This window comes from Orycteropus afer, unplaced genomic scaffold (genome assembly GCF_000298275.1).
Source record: "Orycteropus afer afer isolate SDZICR_OR568_19922 unplaced genomic scaffold, OryAfe1.0 scaffold00001, whole genome shotgun sequence".
Taxonomy (NCBI): domain Eukaryota; kingdom Metazoa; phylum Chordata; class Mammalia; order Tubulidentata; family Orycteropodidae; genus Orycteropus; species Orycteropus afer.
Window position 1 is genome coordinate 29,269,819 of NW_006921588.1, and position 13,172 is coordinate 29,282,990.

Genomic DNA, 13,172 nt, shown 5'->3' on the forward strand with positions numbered 1-13,172 from the left:
ACCCAAGGAGGGGTCGCTATGAGTCGGGGCCAACTCAACAGCATATAGCAACAACAAATGTACATTATATTCAGTATTGCAAACGGTATATTTTTAAATTAGATTTTCTAATCTAATATATAAAAGTGCAGTTGACTTCCCCTCTGGGTAAAGTTAAATTCTTTTTTTTTTTTTTTTTTTTAACTTTTTGTTGTGATTTAGGTGCAATTTTACAAAGCAGATTTATTTTACATTCAATGGGTCATGTACATTTCACGACACTGATTTGATCATAATCCCCACAATGTGACGCCTACCTACCTACCTGTGGTTACCTCTTCCCTGTGTGCTTCTTACCTATGCATTCCTGCCTGCCTAGCTTTCTCCCTGTGCAGATGTTGCCCTTCTGGTCTCCCATGGTTGAATGTTGTAAGGAGTACGTCTTCCTGGTGTAGGTGTTTAGCTTATAGGCCTAGCTATCGTTTGGCTGAGAACTAAGCCACAGGAGTGAGTCCAATTCCCGGCCCGAGGGTAACTTGGGGCATTTTCTCAGGGGTTTCACCAATCTATCTGACCAGTAATCCTGCTCCTTTTTATGTTTTTGGCCTACTCTTACCAGGATCTCCGATTTTGATTCCTTTCTAAGTGGTTGGCATTGGTAGTTGGGCACCATCTAGTTCTTGTCTCAGGGTCATAGGCTGAGGTTCCCTTGGTCCATTGGTCTCTTGGACTAATTGTTTTCATGCATCTTTGATGTTCTTCATTCTTCTTTGTTCCAGACGAGGAGAAGCCAATTGTTGCATTTTAGATGGCTGTTTGCAAGCTTTAAGACCCCAGTTGCTACTCACTAAAATAGGATGCAGAACAATGTTTTTTGTGTGCTGTGTTGTGCCACTTGAGCTTGATGTCCCTGTAACCATGGTCCTGAGGTCACAGGCCCAGCAACTCACTCCCTCCAAATGCTTGGTTGCGGCTAAGAAGTTATCCTAATGTTGTCCCTGGTTAGTTCTATGATGTATATGGACATTTTTATGTTGTTGTTATGTGCCGTCGAGTCAGACCTGACTCATAATGACCCCTCCTTGGGTTTCCGAGGCGGTATCACCATGGAAGTAGATTGCCCAACCTTCCTTCCGAGGAGTAGCTGGTAGGTTTGAACTGCCAGCCTTCTGGTTAGCAGTCAAGTGCCTTAGGCCCTATGCTACCAGAGCTCCCGGACATTTTTATAGCACATACAAATACGTATATAAGAATATTATTTGCCAAAAAAAAATATATATAGTTTGCCAAACCGCGTATGGTCATGAGTATATTCCCATTTGCCTACTCATACATGATCTTCTTACCTGTCTACCTACGTATCTACCCACAGACTAGAGTTTGTTATTACTGATAATGCAGTATTTTGTATGTAATAGTATTTATCTTTGTCGTCTTTGCCTCTTGTGCACCTCTCTGTGTGCAGTTGACTCTTTTTGTACACTGATGTTTTATTCAGCAACCTTGCCATACTTTCTTTTTTGATAGTAATAAGTGTCATTTGTATTTTTAAAGGTAAATGAGATTGAAGCTCATCAGATATTTTTTCTATGCAAATAATCACTCCTTGGCAAATTGTGATAGCTATGTTCTTTCCTACTCACCCTTTTTCTCTTTTGTTTCTTTATTTTCTTTCTGTGCCGTCCAGGACCTTACTGTAGTGTTGACTAGAACCAATGATAGTGGACAGCTTTGACTTATTCATGTCTAAAAGAGAATACTGCTAATGTTTCACCATTACCATTGTAGGTTTTTGGTAGCTACACCTTATCAGGTTAATGAAATTCTCCTCCACTTCACATTTGCTGAAAGTTTTATTTATTTGATTTTAAATCATGAATGGGTGTTATATTTTATCAAATGTTTTTCTCTGTATTTACTGAGGTTATCATCTGATCCTTTTCCCTTTAATTTGTTAATGTTGCTGCCAGTTAAAAATCCAGGCTCTGCTCAGTGTGACTCATTGTAGCCAGTAAACAAGAGACCTAGGTGGAACAACAGAAAGCCACTTTTACTCTTTTGGCCAAGGAAGGGAACTGCCAGGGCTAGTGCCATCAAGATTGCTCCAAGGAAGACCCCTTCAAGCTTCTCTTATATACAGTTTACAAAATGGGAAGCCTTTCAAAATCATGGGTATACATACTTCTACATTCGATGTGGGCGCAGTTAGAGGTCCATACTTAGGGTGTCTGAACTCCACCCAGAGGTTAAAGGTTAATATTCATGAGGCACTTAATGACCTAAAGGTCACCTAGGTTACTAAAATGGCTGCCAAACAGTCTCAGGCTGGTTTTGGCTAGCCCTGGGAGGTCAGGGTAAATAGGATAAAGGGAAAGAGTTGTCTTACTTAGCTGTCCTGCTTATCTTGTAGAGCCAATATGCTCTGTCTTAATGTGATGAATTACATAAATATATTTTCTAATGTTAAACCAAACTTGGTTTTATTTAGATGAGTCCTTGTGGTGTGTTTTATTTTTCTTACATTGTGAGATTTGGGCAGCTCCTGGCTTCAGTGTTCATTTAGCTCTCCAGACTTCTGCTAGCCTTTGATCTCTGAGGATTTTTCTTTCTTTTTTGCTGGTTCAGTGATGCATTTAACATGATATTTTTTATTAAATGTATTTATCCAGCCTTTTAGAGCATTTTGGGAGCTCTGATGGCATGGTGCCTAAGGCATTTAACTGCTAACCAGAAGGCTGATGGATCAAACCCACCAGCCATTCCTCCAAAGGAAGATTGGGCAATCTACTTCCATAGTGATACTGCCCTGGAAACTCAAGGAGGGTCATTATGAGTCAGTGTGGTAGTTACGTTTGTGTGTCAACTTGACTGGGTCTGGTTGAGTGGCTGGGCAGCTGGTGGTAGTTATTCCCCATGATAAGACTGGCAATCAGCTCCATGGTGGGATCTCCCACAAGCAGCTGAGTTTGGGATGTGGTCTGCTTCCTGTATATAAGGAGAAGCCTTGGGAATGGTCTCTAGTTTATGACATGCTTGGACGCTGCATGTAGCCGTCATTGTTTAGCAGCCTGCCATGTTCTGCTGATCTTGGGACTTACAATGGACTTGAATTAATGGCCTGCCCTGTGGTTTGGTAACATCAGGACTGTGCCTTTTACTTGTCAACCTTGGGCGTGGCAGCCTCAGTAGCCAGCAGCTGTCTGAGTGAAGAAACGCCTCTCACTCCAGTGGGCTGGGAGCAGGAGGCAGAGCTGGACCCCAAGGTTGAGGGGCTTTCATCCAGCCCCTAGAGCCTGGCACTTTGAACTTGGACTTAAAGCCTCCAAACTGTTAAGAGAATAAACTCCTGTGTGTTAGGGCCATCGCATTTGTGGTTTGTTCTTGTCAGAGCAGCACTAGGTAACCAGAACAGTTGGATCCGACTCGTTGGCAGTGAGTTAGGTTTTGGGTTTTGGTCAGAGCATTTTATAACAGAAAGAATTTTGAGATATCAGATGTACTGCATTACTGGAATTCCTGAAACTGGAATTCCACTTTCTCATATTTTTGGTGTAAATACTCTCTTTAGTTTTATGTAACCATTTTTATCACCATTTCTGTCTTCTCTTCCTCATCTTGCTCCTATTCACAACCACCTCCCATCCCTACTGAAAACAATGTAGTAGAGTTGTGTAGTGGAAAGAGCATCATCATTCACAGGAGTCAGAGGCTTAGGTTCTAGTGCCAGCATCACTACTTAGTGAGATCTTGACCAAGCCACTCATTCTCTCTGCGTTTTGTTCAGTCATCTGCTAAGTGGAAATATTGAGGATCAAAGTGAAAATCACATGTGTTTATAAATGTGAACATGTTTTGTAAATTATAAGAGGGAAAGATTGGTAGCAATGATAATTAAGCACATTCTCTATTAGGAAAATACAACAGGGTCTTAGGGATAAGGAAGAGTTGATAAGGTGAAGCAGAAGGGAATTTTTTAGGGCAGTGAAACTATTCTGTATGATATTTTAGTGGTGGGCACATGACAGTATGCATTGTTAAAACCTATACAACTTTACAGGCACTCTGGTAGCATAGTGCTTAAGGCACTTGACTGCTAACCAGAAGGCTGGCGGTTCAAATCCACCAGCCGCTCCTTGGAAGGAAGGTTGGGCAATCTACTTCCGTAGTGATACTGCCTCGGCAACCCAAGGAGGGGTCACTATGAGTCGGCTCTGACTCCACGGCACATAACAACAACAACAACAACTTAGAATTTACAGCACAAAGAATGAACTTTAATGTATAAAATCTTAAAAGGTTATTTAGGACTAGAGAGAGAATCCCAGAATGCAATGCAGATTGTGACCAAAAAAAAAAAAATTGTATTATAAATATATGAAACAGCCTCACTGAAAGGAGTGGGCAGAAAAGGTGCAGACCTATATAACTTTGGAAATGACTGGAGTCTGTAAAACTAAAGGCAAAAGGCGTAAGCACTGAACTCTAGTTGGTAAAGTTGTTTCCCACAGGGGTGCAGGTAACAATGCTGAAATCACTGTACAGTAATTGAACAATTAATAAATGTGTGATGGGTGGTAGGAGTCAGACTTCTTACTGTTGTAGTAAGAGGTTATAGATGAACAAGAGAGAAAGGCTAGAATGATCCATGTGCTGCTATGAACTTGTGCTTAGCTAAATATAGAAACAGATGAATACATGTGGAATCATTTATATCTGGTGTTTTAGACTGGGTTCTCTAGAGAAGTAGAACCAGTAATGTATACATATGTGTGTAATTTTTTTTGTGTGTGTATGTGTGTGTGTGTGTGTGTATGTATACACCAAACTGAAAAAAAAAAAAAAAACTCATTGCCGTTGAGTTGGATCTGACTCATAGAGACCTCTCCTTGGGTTTCCAAGGCAGTATTACTATGGAAGTAGATTTCCCGATCTTCCTTCCCAGGAGTGGCTTGTGGGTTTGAACCACTAGCCTTCTGGTTACCAGTCAAATGCCTTAGGCACTATGCCCCCCCCATACATATAACACATGTCTACATGTATATATACATACATATACAGAGAGAGAGATTTTTTTCCAAGGAAATGGCTCACACAGTTGTGGAGGCTGGCAAATCCTAAATCCATAGACCAGGCATCAGGCTTCTCCTGACTCATGTGGTTATAGGGGCTGATGAACCCCAAATCAGTAGGTCACATGGCAGGCTGCTGGCACACAACCCAAGAACTGGAGGTCAGAGAATAACAACTTGGATGCAATATTGAGCTTTGCCAGAACACTCATATATTTTGCATGCAAGTCACCCTCTTGAGAAAATTCCCCTTTCAATTGATTGGCTTCTCACATCAGATCTCAAAATGGAGGATGCTTCCATAATATCTGTCAAACCACTGAGAATCATGGCCTAGCCAACTTGACATATAACCTTAACCATCAGAACCTAATCCTTATCAACTTGGCACCTGTACACATCTTTTTAAATCATACCAAACCAAACCAAACCCACTGCCACTGAGTCTATTCTGACTCTTAGTGACACAATAGTACAGAGTAGAACTGCCCATAGGGTTTCCAAGGTTATAAATATTCTTGGAAGCAGACTGCCTCATCTTTCTCCTGTGGAGTGGCTGATGGATTTGAACTGCTGATCTTGTAGTTAGCAGCCAAATGCCTTAACCACTGTACCACCAGAGCTCCTTTAAATCATATGTAATCTCTAAAGACAATTATAATGTCATACTTGCTCCTAACATGATACAACTAATATGCATACAACTGAAAATGCACTCACTCTCCGTACATCTTATACTTTATGATAAGTAATGGAATAAAATAAAACAAAACTCACTGCCATCAAGTCACTTTCAACACGTAGTGACTCCCATTGGGTTTCCAAGGCTGTAAATCTTTATGGAAGCAGACTGCCTCATCTTTCTTCTATAGAGCAGCTAGAGGGTTTAACTACCAACCTTTTTTGGTTAGCAGCCAAATGCCTTAACCACTACATCACCAGAGCTCCTCAAGCAATGGAATAAAGAGGGAAGAAAACAAATATATTTGCTAAGACCCTCAAAAAAATAAATTGACACATTGGCTGTAGCAGTGGGCTCAAATATAGCAAAAAAAAAAACCCCACAGAAACACAATGATGGAGGTACATCAAAGGGACACGAGCCAATTGAATGAACTTACAATGACCGAAGCTGCAGCAGTTTGAGTAACAGAATAAAGTAGTATTGGATTATAACCCAAAGTATAAAGTAAATAAGCATGTTGTTGGTATGTGGCATCGAGTCGCACCCGACTCATAGCGACCCCTCCTCGGGTTTCCGAGGCGGTATCACTACGGAAGTAGATTGCCCAACCTTCCTTCCAAGGAGTGTCTGGTGGGTTTGAACCACCAGCCTTCTGGTTAGCAGTCAAGTGCCTTAGACACTACGCTACCAGAGCTCTCAAATAATCATGAGTCCGTAGTAATACAAATAAATGATTGACTAAGCAAATGTGGGAGAAGAGATGAATCTCCCATGCAAAAGTGACACAAAACTCCCCACACTTAAGTCTGGTCTGTGCATAATGACTTCCTTCCAAAAGTAAAATATGGAAAGGGGCAGAAGAACCTAGCTCTGCGGTGGAGAAACCTGACAAACACTACCTCAGCCACAGATCAAGGTCAACATCAGCAGTGTTAATCATGTTGATGGGATGTACCTGTGATATCATGTGATGAAAATGGCACTTTATCTGTGGGGTTGTCTTCCCCAAGACCTATAACCTCAGTCAATCATGAGAACAACATCAGACAAATCTCATTTGAGTAGCATTCTATAAAAGTACCTGACCTCAAAACTGTCAAAGTCATCAAATAAAAAGGAAAATGTAAGAAACTGGAAGAGTCAAGGGGAGCCTAGGAGACATGATGACTAAATGTAATACAGGACCCTACGTGGCATCTTTGAACAAAAAAAAAGGACATTAGCTAAAAAACTAAGGAAATCTGAATAAAGTATGGACTTCAGTTAATAATATATCAATACTGATTCATTAATTTTGACAGATGTACTTTATAATGTAAGATGTTAATAGGAGAACCTGGGTGTGATATCTATGGGAACTCAATATGATTTTCTGTAAACATAAAACTTTTAAAATTAAATATAAAACTTTTAAAATCTTGTATTTTAAAAATGCAACAGCTGCAGAGACAGCATGGCTTAATGTTTAAGAAGATAGATGAACTCAAGGATCAGACTGCCTGGGTTCAGATCTCAGATTCACCACTTACTAGCTGTGTGGCCCTGGTTACCCTAAGTAACTAGAGGTACTTCTCTGTGCCTTAATTTTATTATTTGTGAAATAGGTTCCTAAAGCCAAACCAAACTCACTGCCGTCGAGTCAGTTTGACTCATAGCAACCCCTCCTTGGGTTTCTGAGGCAGTATCTATGGAAGTAGCTTGCCCAGTCTTCCTTCTGAGGAGTGGCTGATGTGTTTGAACTGCCAGCCTTCTGGTTAGCAGTCAGATGCCTTAAGCTATGCCACCAGAGCTCTAAATGAGTTAGTATATAGAAAGCATTTAGAGCAATATCTGGCACATAGCAAACCGCCCCCCACCCCCCCAAAAAAAACCCAGCCAGTGGTAAAGTCGATTTTGACTCAGGACAACCTCATGTGTATTAGAACTGTTGTCTGTAAAGGAACTCTGCTGGTGTAGTGCCTAAGGCATTTGGCTGCTAATCAGAAGGCTGGCAGTTCAAACCCACTAGCCACTCCTTGGAAGAAAGATTGGTATCTACTTTTGTAGTGATACTGCTTCAGAAACCCAAGGAGGGGTTGCTATGAGTTGGAGCCCACTCAACGGCAGTGAATTTGTTTTTTTGGTTTGTGCTTTATAAGGTTTTCAGTGGCTGGATTTTCAGAAGTAGGTTGTCAGCCCTTCGAAGGCACCTCTGGGAGAACTCAACCCTCCAGTTCTTCAATTAGCAGCCAAGCATGTTAACCAGTTGTACTTCCCACGGACACACTATATAAATATTTGATTCTTCTTTTATCACTACTACCTTGCTGTTTAGGTTTTGGGACCTCTGTGATTATAGCTGAATTTAATCTCTTCTCTCCTTTGGCATACTGATTTTTAGCTTGGCACTACAATAAAACAGTATCCATAATGCTTTGTTCATAAAGAGGAAAATCATCAAGATTATAAAGATTCAAGAGGAAACAGGACAAGAACTTGAGAATTCCCAACCACAGTTTGATGCTACATGTATAGTGTTGACTGAGTGAATGGAGAAGCTACAAAGCCCAAGACAATTCATTTTTTATGGGCATAGACATGCCATACATAGAAATTCTATAATTCACTTTATTCTACTCTCATTAAGCTCTTGTAAGAAATTATAGTTTCTGGTTCCTGTTAAACTGATATATTAAAGCACAGCCCTATCGTGCAGCATCTGAAATTTAGGGTGTAGCATCTGAAGTTTTTGTGATATTTGAAACAAAAGTAGGATGCATTATAGAAACATATTTTTTTTAGATCTTTTACCTCTCTGCCTAAAATGCAAACCAGCTCTTTAGAAAACCTCTTATAGCTCATCATCTGAGGTGGAATAGTATACTGAATAGAACATAGAATTTGAAGTCAGGAGACCTCTGGAGTCTGGGCTCATATAGCTATGTGGTTGATGTGAGTCATGGAACCTCTGAACCTCAGCTCTGGCAACTGTAAAATGATGATAACAGAAATGCTTGTCCTGCCTTCCTTCCTTCTCCCTCATGTACAGGATTAGTATTGTGAGAATTAGGTGTGAAACTAAATGTGAGAACTCATTATAAATTGTAAAAGCTGTGCAAATATTACTTGTTTTAGTGATTTTCGGGTATTCAACAATAGTAATACTTTAATAGAGCTTTATAGTCATATTAAATGTTGCACTCTGAATACCTTTACTTAATTATTTATTAAGTAATAAAGTGAAATCATTTGAATTTAAAATGCTTTTAATGGAATATTTTCTCGTAACACTAGTTTTTATAATATTTTTCTTTGATGTAACAAAGGAAGGCATTGTTTCAGTCTGGAATTATCTCTTTCATGTGGTAGTTTGAGGAAATGGTTCCCATATTCCTCGTTGAAATTAGCTGCATCACCAAACCAAACAAAACCCACTGCCACTGAGTCGATTCCGACTCATAGCAACCCTATAGGACAGAGTAGAACTGCCACATAGGGTTTCCAAGGCTGTATATCTTTTCTCCCTTATCTTTTCTCCCATGGAGTGACTGGTGGGTTTGAACTTATGAGCTTTGGTTAGCAGCTGAATGCTTTAATCACTGTATCACCAAACCAAAAACCAAACCAAACTCGTTGCCATCAAGTCAATTCTAAATCATAGTGACCTCCATTGGGTTTCCAAGGCTGTAAATCTTTATGAAAATAGACTGCCCTATCCTTCTTCTGCAGTCAGCTGCTGGGTTTGAACCACTGACCTTTTGGTTAGCAGCCATATGCCTTAACTGCTGCCCCTCCCCCCCAAAAAAAACAACCCACACCCACTGAGTTGATTCAGACTCATAGCAACCTCCATTGGGTTTCTTACATTGCCTCATTTTCCTCCCATGGAGCAGCTAGTAGATTTGAACCACCAGCCTTCTGGTTGGCAGCCAAATGCCTTACCCACTATGCCACCAGAGCCCCTTCCTGCACTACCAGCTCCCTAATTGGCTATATCCAAAAAAAGCCAAAACCAAACTTACTGCTGTCAAGTCGGTTCTGACTCATAGCAACCCCTCCTTGGGTTTCAGAGGCTATTATCTCTACGAAAATAGATTGCCTGTATTTCTTCCTAGGAGCTATATAAACCAAACTCACTGCCGTCAAGTCAGATATGACTAAAGCAAGTGGGTTTCCGAGGCAGTATCACTGTAGAAGTAGATTGCCCAACCTTCCTTCTGAGGAGTGGCTGGTGGGTTTGAAGCACCAGCCTTCTGGTTAGCAGTCAAATGCACACACAAGTGTTTTCCTGTGATTTGGGAAGTTGTGCCTTTGGACACCGATTCTTTTGTCCTGGTGTGGAGCTGACCAGCAGAGGGTGCACGAGTCTTCTCAGGAACTGACTTCAGCCTCTAAGCTGGGCAGGCCTGATTGGTACCATCTGTGTTTGCTGCCTGATGATTGTAAGTACTGTACTATAAATGAAGGCGCTCTGGTTGCACAGTGGTTAAAGCATTTGGCTGCTAACCAAAAGGTTGGCGGTTCAAACCACTAGCTGCTCTGTGGGAGAAAGATGAGGCAATCTGTTTTCATAAAGATTTACAGCCTTGGAAACACTATGGGACAGTTTTATTCTGTCCTATAGAGTCACTATGAGTCAAATTCAGCTTGATAGCAGTGGGTTTGGTTTGGCTTGGATACTACTATAAATGAAGAGATGCTGGCGCATCACAAATATAGTTACCAACTGAAACAGGAGAGCAGGCATAATGTCAAACTGCAGTGTACCTAGTAGCTGCCATTGTAGGTGTATAGGAAGTTTCTGGCTAACTGGAATTTGGCATTCTGGCATGGGTTATTTGTCTGTTCTCCCCTCCTCTCGCTACACTTTTCTTTTTCTCATATTTTCTCTGCAAGGTTCTTTCATCAGCATCTACAGTCATCTCCCTCACCTGGGTTAACATATCAAATTTTTTAAGTAGACTTTCTCTGTAGTCTTTGGCCTTAGGGTGTCTGAGTCTCAATCCAGCCAGCCTCAGCACCAGTCTGGGTCCCATTTATCAGACTTTTACAGATTGAACAGCATCTCTGGGTAAATGAATGATCACTAGAAGCTTTGAAACCTTTCTAGTAGCACCTACTGTCCATACCATCCTTTTTCTCCTTCTTCCCCTAGCGTGGATCCTACAGCTATAAGTATATGTTTTAAAAGAGTTCATTTTCATGGAATCAATTCCAACCCAAAGCAGCCTTTTAGAACAGATTAGACCTGCCCAACAAGATTTCTGAGGCTATAATCTTTATAGAAGCAAGCTGCCTCATCTTTTTCCCTCAGAGCAGCTAGTGAGTGTGAGTTCAAACCAACGACCTTTTGGTTAACAGCCGAGCACTTTTACTACTGTATCACCAAAGCACCTTGAATATTATAATGTTCTTGTTGATATGTGCCATCCAGTCAGACCTGACTCATAGTGACCCCTCTTTGGATTTCCAAGGCAGTATCACTACGGAAGTAGATTGCCCAACCTTCCTTCCAAGGAGTGGCTGGTGGGTTTGAACCACCAGCCTTCTGGTTAGTACTCAAGTGCCTTAGGCACTATACTATATAGACTTAAAAGATTAAAAGTAAAAAAGTGTTTTCTAAGTATAAAGGAAATTTGAGTTTAATTTAAAAGAAAGAGAAAGGAACATTCTGAGACATTAAGAAAATACAAGGAAACCTGTGAGAACTGGAACTCAGTGGGAACTTTTCTGGTCTCACAAGTTTTCCACTTGAGACAGGGTACACGCAGTCTTACCACTTTTCTATCACTCATTTTAGTGAACAATATTTGAGTTTTCCTTCTCTGACAGGTTTCCGCTTTACACAGGTTCTGGCTTTCACAGATTGTACTGTGTAAGTATCTCCTGTGATCCTTTCAGTCAGAGATAATTATAGTAAATTCTCCCAAACTTTTTCTGTGCATATTTGGTGGTATGTAAGTTAATTTAAAAAAATTAGATCATATTATAGGTACTTTTTTGTACCTGATTTTTTTTCCACTTAAAAATTAAAGACATCTTTCCATACCAATAATTTAAGTCTTTACAACATTTTTAACTGGCTACATAATTTTCCTTTACATGGATGTAGAATAATATATTTAGTTAATCTTCTAAAGATACATATTTAGATCACAGTTTTGCAGTGTAATATATAAACAGTGCTATGACAAATCTTTAATATATTCTCTTGATCATAGTCTTAGGATGTATTCCCAGAAGTGGAATTTTCCATCTTATTTTTTCTTTAAAAATTTTAATATGTATTGCCACTTTCCTCAGGAAAGGGCTCTCAGTTCAGTCTCCCCTCAGAATGTGGGAGATGCTTGTTTCTACATACACTGCTCACATTTCACCTTTACCAAAATGGCAGTGACAAAATGAGCTCACTATTGTTTTTAAATTGATGGACTTTCCAATATCCATGTCACCTCAGGCAGTGGTTCTCAAACTTCTTTTTCTCAGGATACCTTGACACTCTTAAAAATTAGTCCCTCAAAGAGCTTTTATTTATGTGGGTCATATTTATAAATATTTGTTATCTTAGGAATTATACTAAGAAAAATTTTAATTATTTTTAAAATAATTTAAAAATAATGATAACAAATCCATTGCATATTAATATGATTAACATATTTTTATAAGAAAATATTTTCCTAAAGAAAAAATTATTGAGAAGAGTAGTATTAGTTTACCTTTTTGGAGATCTCTTTAATGTCTGGCTTAAGGGAAGATGTCTAGATGTTCATATCTGCTTTTGCATTAAGTCTATGGTAATACATTGTTCTGGTGGATGTATGTGAAGACAATCTGATCTCACACAGATATACAGGAAAGGGGAGGAATACTTTAATAGTTTCTACAGATAAATTCTCCTTTAATAGTACACCAAAGCCCAATAAGTGGTACTTTCTTAAAGATTAATTGTATACAATTTTAATTCGTGTCAGTTAAATTTTTATTCATGGCTAAAGTCCACTGGTCTATTTTCCTTTTGTAAGTATGTACCTGTGCGTGATTTTGTAACATCATGTGTTGGTCATCGTTTTACTGAGTTGTATAGGTCTTACAAATGTTGATGCATTTCATTAGACAGTATCAAAATATCTCATTCTCATTACAGCAATGAAAGTCATTAATCTGATGGTGGTAGGTACCAGTTTTCCAAATTCTAATTTTTGCTTAAAAGATTGAATTCTGTCAGTGGCAACAAATGTCAGTTGTTTCCCTGACAGAATTCATTTATTTTTGAGAAAATGTCAAAGTAAAAATGGTCTCCATTAAAACATTATACTACTTCATCAGGGATATGCTTAAATGAAACTTTTTTCTTTTCTTTTTCTGTGAGTGCATGGTGCTAAAGAAGACCACGATCATCAGTACAGTTTGGTGCTACTGCCTTGGTTTATTTAGGCTAAGGTGCCAGCAGTTCTACCCAC